At 39.4% G+C, this 16,823-nt stretch overlaps 1 non-coding gene across 1 annotated transcript; it reads right to left on the minus strand.

Annotated features, from left to right (window-relative positions):
• Window positions 1–1,872: 1,872 nt before the first annotated feature.
• Window positions 1,873–1,980, minus strand: LOC112768578 (small nucleolar RNA R71). Its single transcript, XR_003185988.1, has one exon. It is a non-coding gene; the product is annotated as a small nucleolar RNA R71 (small nucleolar RNA).
• Between the last annotated feature and the right edge of the window lie 14,843 nt (window positions 1,981–16,823).

The raw sequence follows: 16,823 nt of genomic DNA on the forward strand, positions 1-16,823 counted from the left end.
TCGATTGCATGTTTTTAAAATTTATGCATTAATTTTTTCGAAAATTGCATTCATGCATTGCATTCATCAGGATCTTCAAGTTGTTCTTGATAAACCTTCTTGATTGATCTTCATATCATATTGTTTTGTGTTGTATGGTGTTTTTCATATGCTTTCTTGCATTCATAGTGTCTATACATGAAAAATTTCTAAGTTTGGTGTCTTGCATGTTTTCTTTTCTTGAAAATTTTTCAAAAATATGTTCTTGATGTTCATCTTGACATTCAAAGTGTTCTTGGTGTTCATCTTGACATTCATAGTGTTCTTGCATGCATTCATTGTTTTGATTTGAAAATTCTCATGCATTGAATCATTTTTTTTGTTTTTCTCTTTCTTCATTAAAAATTCAAAAAACAAAAAAAAAATCTTTCCCTTTTTCTCTCATAAATTTCGAAAATTTGGATTGACTTTTTAAAAAATTTTTAAAATCTAGTTGTTTCTTATGAGTCAAATCAAATTTTCAAATTGAAAATCCTATCTTTTTCAAAATCTTTTTCAAAAATCAAATCTTTTTCATTTTTCTTATTTATTTTCGAAAATTTTAAAAATATTTTTTAAAAATATTTTTCTTAATTTTATTTCATAATTTTCGAAAATATCATCAAAAATTAATGTTTTGATTCAAAAATTTCAAGTTTGTTACTTGCTTGTTAAGAAAGATTCAAACTTTAAGTTCTAGAATCATATCTTGTGATTACTTGTGAGTCAAGTCATTAATTTTGATTTTTAAAATCAAATCTTTTTCAAAACTAATTTCAATCATATCTTTTCAAAAATATCTTTTTATCCTATCTTTTTCAAATATCTTTTCTAACTTCTTATCTTCTTATCTTTTCAAAATTGATTTTCAAATCTTTTTCAACTGACTAATTAAATTTTTGTTTGTTTCTTACCTCTTTCAAAACAACCTAACTAACTTCCCCTCTCTAATTTTCGAAAATACCTCCCTCTTTTTCAAAAATTCTTTTTAATTAATTAATTGTTTTCAATTTTTAATTTTAATTTTATTTCATTCCTAATTTTCGAAAATTACTAACCTTTTTCAAAAACTATTTTAAAAATTTAACCTTAAATTTTAATTTTTAATTTTCGAAATTCCCTCTCCCTCATCTCCTTCTATTTATTTATTCATCTACTAACACTTCTCTTCACCCAAAATTCGAACCCATTCTTCTCCTCTGAGTTCGAATTCTCCTCTTCTTCATTATTAATCTTCTTTTCTTCTACTCACACAAGGGAACCTCTATACTGTGATAAAAAAAGATCCCTATTATTATTTTCTGTTCCCTTTTTTTTCATATGAGTAGGAGCAAGGACAAGAACATTCTTGTTGAAGCAGATCCTGAACCTAAAAGGACTCTGAAGAGAAAACTAAGAGAAGCTAAAATACAACAATCCAGAGACAACCTTACTGAAATTTTCGAACAGGAAAAGGAGATGGCAGCCAAAAATAATAATAATGCAAGGAGGATGCTTGGTGACTTTACTGCACCTAATTCCAATTTACATGGAAGAAGCATTTCCATCCCTACCATTTAAGCAAACAATTTTGAGCTGAAACCTCAATTAGTTTCTCTGATGCAACAAAACTGCAAGTTTCATGGACTTCCATCTGAAGAACCTTTTCAGTTCTTAACTGAATTCTTGCATATCTGTGATACTGTTAAGACTAATGGAGTAGATCCTGAAGTCTACAGGCTCATGCTTTTCCCTTTTGCTGTGAGAGACAGAGCTACAATATGGTTAGATTCTCAACCTAAAGATAGCCTGAACTCTTGGGATAAGCTGGTCAAGGCTTTCTTAGCCAAGTTCTTTCCTCCTCAAAAGCTAAGTAAGCTTAGAGTGGATGTTCAAACCTTCAGACAAAAAGAAGGTGAATCCCTCTATGAAGCTTGGGAGAGATACAAGGAACTGACCAAAAAGTGTCCTTCTGACATGCTTTCAGAATGGACTATCCTGGATATATTCTATGATGGTCTATCTGAATTAGCTAAGATGTCATTGGATACTTCTGCAGGTGGATCCATTCACCTAAAGAAAACGCATGCAGAAGCTCAAGAACTCACTGACATGGTTGCTAATAACCAGTTCATGTACACTTCTGAGAGGAATCATGTGAGTAATGGGACGCCTCAGAAGAAGGGAGTTCTTGAAATTGATACTCTGAATGCCATATTCGCTCAGAACTAACTATTGACTCAACAGGTCAATATGATTTCTCAGAGTCTGAATGGAATGCAAGCTGCATCCAACAGTACTCAAGAGGCATCTTCTGAAGAAGAAGCTTATGATCCTGAAAACCCTGCAATACCAGAGGTGAATTACATGGGTGAACCATATGGAAACACCTATAATCCGTCATGGAGAAATCACCCAAATCTCTCATGGAAGGATCAACAAAAGCCTCAACAAGGCTTTAATAATGGTGGAAGAAATAGGTTTAACAATAGTAAACCTTTTCCATCATCCACTCAGCAACAGACAGAGAATTCTGAGTAGAATCCATCTAGCTTAGCAAATTTAGTCTCTGATTTATCTAAGGCCACTCTGAGTTTCATGAATAAAACAAGGTCCTCCATTAGAAATTTGGAGGGACAAGTGGGCCAGCTGAGTAAAAGGATCACTGAAATCCCTCCTAGTACTCTCCCAAGCAATACAGAAGAAAATCCAAAGAGAGAGTGCAAGGCCATTGATATAACCATCATTGCTGAATCCAAGGAGGAAGGGGAGGACGTGAATCCCAAGGAGGAAGACCTCCTGGGACGTCCAGTGATCAATAAGGAGTTTCCCTTTGAGGAACCAAAGGAATTTGAGGCTCATTTAGAGACCATAGAGATTCCATTGAACCTCCTTGTGCCCTTCATGAGCTCCGATGAGTATTCTTCTTCTGAAGAGAATGAGAATGTTACTGAAGAGCAAGTTGCCAAGTTCCTTGGTGCAATCATAAAGCTGAATGCCAATTTATTTGGTAATGTAACTTGGGGAGATGAACCTCCCCTGTTCACCAATGAACTAAATGCATTGGATCAACTGAGATTGCCTCAGAAGAAATAGGATCCTGAAAAGTTCCTAATACCTTGTACCATAGGCACCATAACCTTTGAGAAGACTCTATGTGACCTTGGGTCAGGAATAAACCTCATGCCACTCTCTGTAATGGAGAAACTGGGAATCTTTGAGGTGCAAGCTGCTAAAATCTCATTAGAGATGGCAGACAACTCAAGAAAAGAGGCTTATGGACAAGTAGAGGACGTGTTAGTAAAGGTTGAAGGCCTTTACATCCCTGCTGATTTCATAATCTTGGATACTGGGAAGGATGAGGATGAATTCATCATCCTTGGAAGACCCTTCCTAGCCACAGCAAGAGCTGTAATTGATGTTGACAGAGGTGAACTAGTCCCTCAATTGAATGAAGATTCCCTTGTGTTTAAAACTCAAGGACATCCTTCTATAAACATGGAAAAGAGGCACAGTAAGCTTCTCTCAGTACAGAGTCAACTAAAGCCCCCATAGTCAAACTCTAAGTTTGGTGTTGGGAGGCCTCAGCCAAACTCTAAGTTTGGTGTTGAACTCCCATACCCAAACTCTAAGTTTGGTGTTGAGAGTCTATAAAATTGACCTGATCACCTGTGTGGCTCCATGAGAGCCCACTGTCAAGCTATTGACATTAAAGAAGCGCTTGTTGGGAGGCAACCCAATTTTTATTTATCTAATTTATTTTCATTCTTGTTGTTCTTTCATGTTTTATTAGGTTCATGATCATGTGGAGTCACAAAATAAATAGAAAAATTAAAAACAGAATCAAAAACAGCAGAAGAAAAATCACACCCTGGAGGAAGGGCTTACTGGCATTTAAACGCCAGTAAGGAGCATCTGGCTGGCGTTCAACGCCAGAACAGAGCATGGATTTGGCGCTGAACGCCAGAAACAAGCATAGAACTGGCGTTCAACGCCAGAAACATGCTGCATCTGGGCGTTGAACGCCCAGAACAAGCATTAGTTCGGCGTTTAAACGCCAGAATTGCATGCAAAGGCATTTTACATGCCTAATTGGTGCAGGGATGTAAATCCTTGACACCTCAAGATCTGTGGACCTCACAGGATCATCTCAGGATCTGTGGATCCCACAGGATCCCCACCTTCCCTCCTCATAATCCTAGTTTCTTTCACATCTTCTTCTTTATCTATTCTTTCTTCTCTTGCTCGAAGGCGAGCAAAATTCTAAGTTTGGTGTGGTAAAAGCATAAGTTTTTTTGTTTTTCCATAACCATTGATGGCACCTAAGGCCAGAGAAACCTCTAGAAAGAGGAAAGGGAAGACATAAGCTTCCACCTCCGAGTCATGGGAGATGGAAAGATTCATCTCAAGGGTCTATAGCTCAGTGGTAGAACATTTGACTGCAAATCAAGATATCCCTGAGATACCTCAGGGGATGCACTTTCCTCCACAAAATTTTTGGGAGCAAATCAACACCCCCTAGGAGAATTAAGTTCCAACATGGGACAATTAAGGGTGAAACATCAAGAGCACTCCATCATCCTCCATGAAATTAGAGAAGATCAAAGAGATATGAGGGAGGAGCAACAAAGACAAGGAAGAGACATAGAAGAGCTCAAGGACATCATTGGTTCCTCAAGGAGAAAACGCCACCATCACTAAGGTGGACTCATTTCTTGTTCTTAAACTTTCTGTTTTTCGTTTTCTTATGTTAAATGTTTATCTATGTTTGTGTCTTTATTACATGATCATTAGTGTCTAAGTGTCTATGCCTTAAAGTAGTGAATATGAATCCATCACCTCTCTTAAATGGAAAAATGTTTTAATTACAAAAGAACAAGAAGTACATGAGTTTCGAATTTATCCTTGAACTTAGTTTAATTATTTTGATGTGGAGACAATACTTTTTGTTTTCTGAATGAATGCTTGAACAGTGCATATGTCTTTTGAAGTTGATGTTTTAGAATGTTAAATATGTTGGCTCTTGAAAGAATGACGACAAGGAGACATGTTATTTGATAATCTGAAAAATCATAAAAATGATTCTTAAAGCAAGAAAAAGCAGTGAATACAAAGCTTGCAGAAAAAAAAATAGCGAAAAAAATAGAAAGAAAAAGAAAAGCAAGCAGAAAAAGCCAAAAGCTCTTAAAACCAAAAGGCAAGAGCAAAAAGCCAATAACCCTTAAAACCAAAAGGCAAGGGTAAATAAAAAGGATCCCAAGGCTTTGAGCATCAGTGGATAGGAGGGCCTAAAGGAATAAAATCCTGGCCTAAGCGGCTAAACCAAGCTGTCCCTAACTATGTGCTTGTGGCGTGAAGGTGTCAAGTGAAAACTTGAGACTGAGCGGTTAAAGTCAAGGTCCAAAGCAAAAGAAGAGTGTGCTTAAGAACCCTGGACACCTCTAATTGGGGACTTTAGCAAAGCTGAGTCACAATCTAAAAAGGTTTACCCAATTATGTGTCTGTGGCATTTATGTATCCGGTGGTAAAACTGGAAAACAAAGTGCTTAGGGCCACGGCCAAGACTCATAAAGTAGCTATGTTCAAGAATCAATATAGTAAACTAGGAGAATCAATAACACTATCTGAACTCTGAGTTCCTATAGATGCCAATCATTCTGAACCTCAATGGATAAAGTGAGATGCCGAAACTATTCAAGAGGCAAAAAGCTACAAGTCCCGCTCATCTAATTGGAGCTATGTTTCATTGATAGTTTGGAATTTATAGTATATTCTCTTCTTTTTATCCTATTTGATTTTTAGTTGCTTGGGGACAAGAAACAATTTAAGTTTGGTGTTGTGATGAGCGGATAATTTATACGCTTTTTGGCAGTGTTTTTAGTATATTTTTAGTAGGATCTAGTTACTTTTAGGAATGTTTTCATTAGTTTTTATGTTAAATTCACATTTCTGGACTTTACTATGAGTTTGTGTATTTTTCTGTAATTTTAGGTATTTTTTGGCTGAAATTGGGGGATTTGAGCAAAAATCAGATTCAGAGGTAGAAGAAGGACTGCTAATGCTGTTGGATTCTGACCTCCCTACACTCAAAGTGGATTTTCTGGAGCTACAAAACTCAAAATGGTGCACTTCCAATTGCGTTGGAAAGTAGACATCCAGGGATTTCCAGAAATATATAATGAGCCATACTTTGGTCGAGTTTAGACGATGCAAAAGGGCGTTCAACGCCAGTTCTACGCTGTAGTCTGGAGTTAAACGCCAGAAACACGTCACAAACCAGAGTTGAACGCCAGAAACACGATACAAACTGGCGTTCAACTCCATGAATAACCTCTCCACGTGTAAACTTCAAGCTCAGTCCAAGCACACACCAAGTGGGCGCCAGAAGTGGATTTATGCATCAATTACTTACTTCTGTAAACCCTAGTAACTAGTTTAGTATAAATAGGACTTTTTACTATTGTATTAGACATCTTATGATTTTAGTTCATCTTTGGATCATATTGATCACGTTTGGGGGCTGGCCATTCGACCATGCCTGGACCTTCATCACTTATGTATTTTCAACGGTAGAGTTTCTGCACTCCATAGATTAAGGTGTGGAGCTCTGCTGTTCCTCATGATTTAATGCAAAGTAGTACTGTTTTCTATTCAATTCAACTTATTTCGCTTCTAAGATATCCATTCGCACCCAAGAACATGATGAATGTGATGATTATGTGACGCTCATCATCATTCTCACTTATGAACGCGTGCCTGACAAACACTTCCGTTCTACATGCAAACAAGCTAGAATGAATATCTCTTGGGTATCTAATACAGGGGACCGAGTCCGAGTTATTAGTGTCTTCGTGGTATAAGTTAGAACCCATGGATGGCCATTCCTGAGATCCAAAAAGTCTAAACCTTGTCTGTGGTATTCCGAGTAGGATCTGGGAAGGGATGGCTGTGACGAGCTTCAAACTCGCGAGTGCTGGGCGTAGTGACAGACACAAAAGGAGGGTGAACCCTATTCCAGTATGATCGAGAACCTCCAGATGATTAGCCATGCCATGACAGAGCATTTGGACCTTTTTCACAAGAGAGAATGGGATGTAGCCATTGACAACGGTGATGCTTTACAGAAAGCTTGCCATGGAAAGGAGTAAGACTGATTGGATGAAAACAGCGGGAAAGCAGAGATTCAGAGGAACAAAAGCATCTCTATACGCTTATCTGAAATTCTCACCAATGAATTACATAAGTATTTCTATCTTTATTTTCTATTTATTTATTATTATTATTCAAAAACTCCATAACCATTTGATATCCCCCTGACTGAGATTTACAAGGTGACCATAGCTTGCTTCATTCCAACAATCTTCGTGGGATTGACCCTTACTCACGTAAGGTTTTATTACTTGGATGACCCAGTGCACTTGCTGGTTAGTTGTGCGAAGTTGTGAAGTTATATTTGGACCATGGTATTGTGCACCAGTTATTGGTGCCATTTCCAGGAAGAGAACGAACAACAAATTTTACAACCTCAGAGTAACAATTTCGCATACCAATGCTCCTGTATCATATAATGCAATTAAAATCTTATCACCAAATAAACAAATACCTCTCATCAACGGATCCGCCTTGGAAGCAACCTTGGCATTCACAGTAAAGACTCGCCCGTGGTGTTGACTCTGAGCCGCATTTGGGTTCTTCCCACGAGTGCAGTCCCTCGCAATATGACCAGGAAAGCCACAGCTGAAGCAACCACCTAAACCAATCTTGCATGAGTCATAAGGGTGAAAACGCCCACAACACACACAAGTCAAATCTGGGAAATTCTTACTCTGATTTCCTCTACCATTAGCATACTGAAACTGATTCTGATTATTCCTCGTGAAACCCCCTTGACCTTGATGCGCATATCCTTCTCTCTTAAAGATTTGACCCTTCGAATGGTAATACTTGCCACGTCCCTTGCTAGTGGTTCCTCCATGAGTGTCCTTGGATGCAGCTACTGTCTTAGCGTATTCTTCTACCACCCTTGCTTTGTTCACCAAGTCGGAGAAGACACGGATCTCCATAGGAGCCACAGCAGTCATAATGCTATCCTTCATACCCCTCTGATACTTAATACACCTCCAGCTCTCAAAGGTCTCTGGGTCACCCTAACACACCCGAGAAAACCAACAAAGCTCTTCGAACTTGTTGGTGTACTCAGCCACAGGCATGGAACCTTGGTTCAGCTGCATTAGCTCCATCTCCTTCGCTTCCCTTGCAGACTCAGAGAAGTACTTCTTCTAAAAGGCCGTTCAGAACATCATCATTCTATAGCTGTAGCAAGCGACACTCTGCTTGCCACCAGGGCTGAGCCTCTCCCGCAAGCTGATAAGTGGCAAACTCCACAAACTGATTGTATGGAACATGCTGCGCTTGTAAGGCACGCTCCATGGCCTGGAACCAGTGGTCCGCTTCAGTAGGATTAGTTGATCCTCAGAATGTTGGTGGATGAACCTTGAGGAAAGTTGCCAAAGTCATCAGAATGCCTCCCGTGTTATCTCCATTTCCCTCAACGTTAGCATGAGCATTACCTTCACCGTTCCCATTTCCGTTGCCGTTCCCATTTCCGTTGCCGTTTCCGGCCAGTTGACCTAGCCTCTGCATAGCTTGCAGAGTCGCAGCAGCATTCGCCTCCATAGTGTTGGCCAGATTTGCCATCATCGCCATGAATTTGGGATGGTTATCCACCGGTTGCTCGTACCTACTCTCACGTGAACGTGCTCGACCTCGTGCGCGAGTAGCCATGTAAGATTCCTGTCTACACTAAACATTCGATATCAAGGTGATCAGTCTCAATATCAAAAGTCTAGTGCTTCAATTTATCCCAAACAGGCACTGACAAACAAGCATGCTATGAATACATCAAACAGATAACCTAATAGCATCAAAGAAAAGACACACAGAGTATGCAATGAAGCACAATCGGTCCATCCCTCAGGCTCAAAAGGACGAACCGCTCTGATACCACTAAATGTAACACCCTAATTAGCCTAAGCCTTACCTCGCGTCGTAAAGCAAAGGTTAATCAAAGGTTACGACAGTTCTAAGCATATACATATATTATATATATAGAAGGAATTGATAATATCTAGAAGCCTGATGAAGAATATAGCTCAAAAACAGGATTTGAAAAGGGCAAAATGTACTAGCGAAGATTCTAGCTTAAATCACAATAAACAGGTATCGAGTAACAAAACATCATAGTATAATAATATAATAACATAAGATGCTAGCCAAGACTCGTGGAGTTTAAGCCGACTAGCCAGATACAGACCATATATGAATCCAGGCAATAAAAATAGCTTATACAAGCTTTGTTCTCTCAATAAAAGCTTCTAGGCCAAAGTAAACTACAAAAGTGAAAGAAATATATAAATAATAAATCAAAAGACTCCAAAAGATAATCCAGATCCTCCGCTCCAGTCACCAATCAGACAACTCACCGAGGTAGGTTACGACCTGCATCTAAAAAATACAACAGAATATGGTATGAGAACCGGAGGTTCTCAGTATGGTTACAGTTCCCAGTGATGTAGGATATAAGACCCCGGGATGCCAAAGGCAATCCTAGACTCCATATCCATCACAAGATTCAAGTTTAAAGCATTCTAAAACAAAACAACATAATATGTAATTCTTTAATACAACTTAAGCCGTAGTACCATAAAAGGGCAATCTATCTTAGGGAATTTCTACTCTAATCAAACACCGCTGTCCCACAGCCTACACTAACCGATCCACCATGCGATCCCATCACCACTGTCTTCTGAATCTCCTCAAATTGGGCAAAGCATAGGTATAAATAATACAAGTAAAAAACAAGTAGAGGCATATACAACAATTAATACAAGTAGTAGTTAGACATGTTTAACAGATAGGGAAAAACAATATCAAGTCGGCAAAGCATACAAACAGGTAGAAATGTATATGATGAATGCCTACCCTACTGGCTGTGATATCACATTGTCGGTTCAACTGCCAACCCGACACATCTCAATGGAGATGTTGCCCTTTGAAATCATGGTGTGGGAACCCCCGAGATATAGTGCTCGGATCACTATCCAGGATTTTGCGCCTGTACGCTCTGATGATCCAAAGAGATGTGAGTGGGATCTCTTGCCTCCGACCTTACATCTAAGCACAAGCAGGATTAACCACCGTCCTTACGCCGCCGCCGCTACCTCGACAGGCGAGATTAACAACCGTCCCTGCCGGGCGCATAGCATCTTATAACCTCAGTAGAAAATAGTAGTACAGTGGTTTTCAAAAACATTTTTAGTACAAAATGGATCCATCACTTCATTCAGAGTCCTCGACTCTTTTTAACCACTATTTCTTTACGTTTCAGTTCCTTGAGTTTGCATCTCATTCATCAACCCTTCATCACGCGTCATCAAGCCTTCCCCAAATCAACAAAAACTTAGTACTTCGTTTGCTAACTTTTTTCCAAATAATAGTATCTAAAACCCTTGAACCATTTCCCATTTGAACAACCAAAAATGTGCCCAAAAGTCTTTAAAAGGTGTTATCGAAGCTTACAACCTCGTCAGAAAGGTGAAATAGTTGAAAACAAAGCAAAATTTGAGAAACAGGCCATACGCGTCCACACAGGGGTGTGCGTGCACACGCCCAGGAAATTTTTAAAAGTGTGTGTACGCATAGGTGTCAAAACATAAAAGGGTCTGTCCACTCGCACAACCTGTGCAAGCGCCCCCAACAGACTAGCCTCTCCAACATGTGCGTGCGCACAGGTCTGTGCATACGCACAGGTTGCAATTTTTCCTTTGGTGTGCATGCGCACAGACTATGCCAGCGCTGCAAGCAGACTGCCTGCCTTTGCGTGTGCAGACGCACAGGTCTGTGCGTGCGCACAGGTCACCATTTATGCAGAGTGTGCGTGCACACAAGGCTGTGCATGCGCACATACCAGAAAACTCAGAATTCTGTAACGTTGCAGAATTTCCAGTTTTCAACACCAATTTTGAATGATTAATACATCTCATGCACCAAACTTCATTAACAATTTCCAACTACATTACCAATCAATCAACACCAATTTCACATTTATCAACACAATTCATTTCTCAACTTCACAATTCATTTATTCTCATCATATCACTATTAATCATCATTTCAACAAACACCATCATACAATCACATCCAACAACCCAACAATCATTCAAATCCAATCCTATCCTATGGGTCACTAGCCTATGTGTCCATGAATATTATATACTACTGATGAGCAGATAATTTATACGCATTTTGGCATTATTTTTACATAGTTTTCAGTATAATTTAGTTAGTTTTTAGTATATTTTTATTAGTTTTTAAATAAAAATTACATTTCTGGACTTTACTATGAGTTTGTGTGTTTTTCTGTGATTTCAGGTAATTTCTGGCTGAAATTGAGGGACTTGAGCAAAAATCAGATTTAGAGATTGAAGAAGGACTGCAGATGCTGTTGGAATCTGACCTCCCTTCACTCAAAGTGGATTTTCTGGAGCTACAGAACTTCAAATGGCTCGCTCTCAATTGCGTTGGAAAGTAGAAATCCAGGGCATTCCAGCAATATATATAAGTCTATACTTTGCTTGAGTTTAGATGACGCAAACTGGCGTTCAACGCCAGTTCCATGCTGCATTCTGGAGTTAAACGCCAGAAACAGGTTGCAAAGTGGAGTTAAACGCCAGAAACAGGTTACAAACTGGCGTTCAACTCCAAGAGAAGCCTCTAAACGTGTAAAGCTCAATGCTCAGCCCAAGCACACACCATGTGGGCCCCGAAAGTGAATTTCTGCATCATTTACTTATCTCTGTAAACCCTAGTAACTAGTTTAGTATAAATAGGACTTTTTACTATTGTATTTAGAATCTTTAGTTCATCTTTAGATCACGTTTGGGGGCTGGCCTCTTGCCCATGCCTGGACCTTCATCACTTATGTATTTTCAAATAGTAGAGTTTCTACACACCATAGATTAAGGTGTGGAGCGCTGCTGTTCCTCACGAATTAATGCAAAGTACTAGTGTTTTTCTATTCAATACAAACTTATTCCGCTTCTAAGATATTCATTCGCACTTCATTGTGAATGTGATGATCGTGACAATCATCATCATTCCCAAATTATGAACGCGTGCCTGACAACCACCTCCGTTCTACCTTAGATTGAATGGGTATCTCTTGGATATCTAATACAGGGGACCGAGTCTGAGATATTAGAATCTTCGTGGTATAAGTTAGAACCCATGGATGGCCATTTCTGAGATCCGGAAAGTCTAAACCTTGTCTGTGGTATTCCGAGTAGGTTCTGGGAAGGGATGGCTGTGACGAGCTTCAAACTCTCGAGTGCTGGGCGTAGTGACAGACGCAAAAGAATCAATGGATCCTATTCCAGTATGATCGAGAACCGACAGATGAATAGCCGTGCTGTGACAGAGCATCTTGGACCATTTTAACTGAGAGGACGGAAAGTAGCCATTGACAACGGTGATGCCCAACATACAGCTTGCCATGGAAACGAGTAGGAATGATTGGATGAAGACAGCAGGAAAGCAGAGGGTCAGGAGGAATGAAAGCATCTCCATATGCTTATCTGAAATTCTCACCAATGAATTACATAAGTATCTCTATCCTAGTTATATTTTATTTATCCTTTACTTATCAATTCATAAAACCATTTGAATCCGCTTGACTGAGATTTACAAGGTGACCATAGCTTGCTTCAAGCCGACAATCTCCGTGGGATCGACCCTTACTCACGTAAGGTTTATTACTTGGACGACCCAGTGCACTTGCTGGTTAGTTGTGCGAAGTTGTGACAAAGAATTAAGATTATGAACGTGCGTATTGAGTTTTTAGTGCCATTACCAAGGAATGGAACCGTCACGATTTTTGCGCACCAACTACATAGAGGAAACCAAAACCATACCTTGGCCGATTCCCAATATGAACCAAATGAGTTTTCAACCAAAATCCAACCACCAAGGTAGCTCCAACAAGCACCAACAAGCTCCAAATTCACAAAAATCAAGCTATATACATATAAATCACCACAAAATCAACCTAGGGCTCAATATAAATCAAAAGTTCACAAGAGATCAAAGACTCTTACCTTTCCCAACAGATTTAGATGGCAAAACCCAAAGCTAAGCAAGGATTAGAGTGAACCTAAACATCAAGAATCACAAAAACTCACTTAATCACAAACCCTAGGTACCCAAAATTTTGGAGAGAAGAACTGGAAGGATTTTGATCTTACCTCTAGATTTTCTTGGATGGTTTTTGTAGAGCTCTTAACAAGGAACGTGTAGCCGCTGATGGCACACAAATCGGAGCTCTAGAACTCAAGATATGAGCTTGAGAAGATTGAGGTGATTAGGCTTCAACCTCTTCTTCTCTCCCTCTTTCAATTTCTGAAGTGTGTGTGTGTTTATGAGGCTAGGGTTCATTCACTGAACCTTTATATATGTTGGACTTGGGTCCAACTCGGGCCCTGATGAGCGGATATTTTATACACTTTTTGGGTTTAATTTCATGTAGTTTTTAGTATATTTTAATTGGTTCTTAGTATATTCTTATTAGTTTCTAGGAAAAATTCATATTTCTGGACTTTACTATGAGTTTGTGTATTTTTCTATAATTTCAGGTATTTTCTGACTGAAATTGAGGGAGCTGAGCAAAAATCTGATTCAGGCTGAAAAAGGACTGCTGATGCTGTTGGATTCTAACCTCTCTGCACTCAGAATGGATTTTCTGGAGCTATAGAAGTCCAATTGGCGCGCCCCTAATTGCGTTAAAAAGTAGAAATCCAGGGCTTTCCAGCAATATATAATAGTCCATACTTTGCTCAAGTATAGATGACGTAAACTGGCGTTCAACGCCAGTTCCATGTTGCAGTCTGGCGTTAAACGCCAGAAACAGGTTACAAGTTGGAGTTAAACGCCCAAAACAGGTTACAACCTGGCGTTTAACTCCAGAAACAGCCTAAGCACGTGTAAAGCTTAAGTCTCAGCCCCAACACACAGCAAGTGGGCCCAAGAAGTGGATTTCTGCACTATCTATCATAGTTTACTCATTCTCTGCAAACCTAGATCACTAGCTTACTATTTAAACAACTTTTAGAGGATTATTTTGTACCTCATGACATTTTTAGATCTGAACTTTGTACTCTATGATGGCATGAGTCTCTAAACTCCATTGTTGGGGGTGAGGAGCTCTACTGTGTCTCGATGAATTAATGCAATTATTTCTGTTTTCTATTCAAACACGCTTGTTTCTATCTAAGATGTTCATTCGCACTTCAATATGATGAATGTGATGATCCGTGACACTCATCACCATTCTCAATCTATGGACACGTACCTAACAACCACTCCCGTTCTACCTTCGATTGAATGAGTATATCTTGGATTTCTTAATCAGAATCTTCGTGGTATAATCTAGAATCCATTGTCAGCATTCTTGAGAATCCGGAAAGTCTAAACTTTGTCTGTGGTATTCCGAGTAGGATTCAGGAATTGAATGACTATTACAAGCTTCAAACTCACAAGGGTTGGGCGTAGTGACAGATGCAAAAGGATCAATGGATCCTATTCCAGCATGAGTGAGAACCGACAGATGATTAGCCGTGCGGTGACAGCGCACCTGGACCATTTTCATTGAAAGGACGGATGGTAGCCATTGACAACGGTGATCCACCAACACACAGCTTGCCATAGGAAGAACCTTGCGTGCGTGAAAAGGAAGACAGGGAGAAAGCAGAGATTCAGAAGACAAAGCATCTCCAAAACTCCAACATATTCTCCATTACTACATAACAAGTATTTAATTCATGCTCTTTTATTTTTCGCAATCCAAACTGATAATTATAATTGATATCCTGACTAAGAATTACAAAATAACCATAGATTGCTTCAAGCCAACAATGTTCGTGGGATTCGACTCTTACTCACGTAAGATATTACTTGGACGAGCACTTCCTGGTTAGTGGTACGAGTTGTGAAAAGTGTGATTTACAATTCGTGCACCAAGTTTTTGGCACCGTTGCCGGGGATTGTTCGAGTTTGGACAACTGACGGTTTATTTTGTTGGCGTTCACTGGCAAGAAAACGCCAGTAAGAGGCACAATTGGGCGTTAAACGCCCAAAAGGAGCATCCACTGGGCATTTAACGCCAGTAAAGATAGCCATCTGGGCGTTAAGCGCCAGAAAGAAGCAGCTTCTGGGCGTTTAACGCTAGATATACAGCATCCTGGGCGTTCAGAAAAACACCCAGTGACAAAGGGGTTTCTGGCGTTTAACGCCAGCTAGAAGCAACAGCTGGGCGTTAAACGCCCAAAACAAGCACCAACTGGGCGTTAAACGCCCAAAACATGCAGCAGTTGGGCGTTTAACGCCAGGATTGTGGGGAGTAGGCAATTTCGTTTTTAATTCAAATTTTTCCCATTTTTTATGTTTCAATTCATGATTTCTTGCACAAACATGTTACAAATCCTAATTTTTCAAATCCTTTTTCAAAAGATATCAAATGTATCTTAATTCATAAACCCTTTTTTTAATCCTCTTCAAATTATTTTCAAATCCTTTTCAAAACAAATCTATCTCTTTTCCTTCTAAAATCTTTTCAACTCATCAATATCTTTTTCAAATATCTTTCATATCTTTTCAATTTTAAATCACATATTTTCCTATCATACTTATCTTTTCCAAATCACTTTTTCTATCATATCTTTTTCAAATAATTTTCAAAACCCACCCCCCTTCCCTTTAAATTTTGGTTCGGCCTCTCCCCCTCTCCTCCACAAGTTATGCTTGGCTCTCCCTCTTTCCCTCTCCTTTCCTTTCTTTTGCTTGAGGACAAGCAAACCTCTAAGTTTGGTGTGTTTATCCGTGATCACTAAACCAATACCCACTAAGATCATGGCTCCTAAGGGAAAACAAACCGACTCAAGAAGCAAGAAAGAGAATATTCCAAAACCACTTTGGAATCAAGGGAAGTTCATAACCAAAGAACATTCAGACCATTTTTACAAAATAATGAGTCTAAGGTCAGTGATCCTGGAAGTTAAATTCGATCTAAAAGAAGATGAATATCCGGAGATCCAAGAGCAAATCCGAAATAGGAGCTGGGAAGTCTTAGCTAATCCTGAAACAAAGGTGGGAAGAAACATGGTTCAGGAATTCTATGCTAATCTGTGGCAGACGGACAGGCAGATAATAGCTGGAACCGCATTCTATGACTATAGAACTTTAGTCAGAGGGAAGGTTGTTCACACCCACCATGACAAAATAAGGGAGATCTTCAAGCTGCTCCAACTGCAAGATGACCCTGACTCCTTCAATAGGAGAATGATGAGATCAAACCTGGGCTTCGATAAAATCCTAGAGGACATATGCCTCCCTGGAGCCAAGTGGACAACCAACACAAAGGGTGCCCTGAACCAACTCAAGAGAGGAGATCTTAAACCAGTCGCCAGAGGCTGGCTGGACTTCATTGGGCGCTCTATTCTGCCCACTAGCAACCGCTCTGAAGTCACCATCAGAAGAGCAGTGATGATTCATTGCATTATGCTGGAAAAAGAAGAGGAAGTTCATCAGCTGATTGCTTGTGAGCTTTACAAAATTGCAAACAAGAACTCCAAAGATGCCAAATTGGCCTATCCAAGCTTAGTTTCTCTGTTATGTAAAAATGCTGGGATAAAGATGGGAGTAGATAAGTATATCTCAGTTGAGCAACCAATCACCAAAAAGTCTATGGAAGGACAACAAGTGCAGGACAACCCCATCAA

This window comes from Arachis hypogaea, chromosome 17 (assembly GCF_003086295.3).
Source record: "Arachis hypogaea cultivar Tifrunner chromosome 17, arahy.Tifrunner.gnm2.J5K5, whole genome shotgun sequence".
NCBI lineage: Eukaryota > Viridiplantae > Streptophyta > Magnoliopsida > Fabales > Fabaceae > Arachis > Arachis hypogaea.